We start from the raw sequence: 208 nt of genomic DNA, 5'->3' as shown, positions 1-208 counted from the left end.
ACACTAACAGGTTAGTGAGACAAGATCTTCCCTTACAGAACCCATGCTGAGTCTGCCTCAATAGGTTTTGTTCATCTATGTGCACTCCGTGCAAAACACTGGATAGCCCCCAACCCCCTGCTGACATTCTGTCTTCATAATTCTTTTAAAATAAGTAAATATAATCCCCCTTTTAAAAACCCTTTGTATTTATGTGGTTTTTCTTGTC

Source organism: Gekko japonicus, unplaced genomic scaffold, assembly GCF_001447785.1.
Source record: "Gekko japonicus isolate JY-2015 unplaced genomic scaffold, Gekko_japonicus_V1.1 scaffold457, whole genome shotgun sequence".
In the NCBI taxonomy this organism is placed as follows: Eukaryota; Metazoa; Chordata; class Lepidosauria; order Squamata; family Gekkonidae; genus Gekko; species Gekko japonicus.
Note: the sequence above shows the minus strand (reverse complement) of the source record.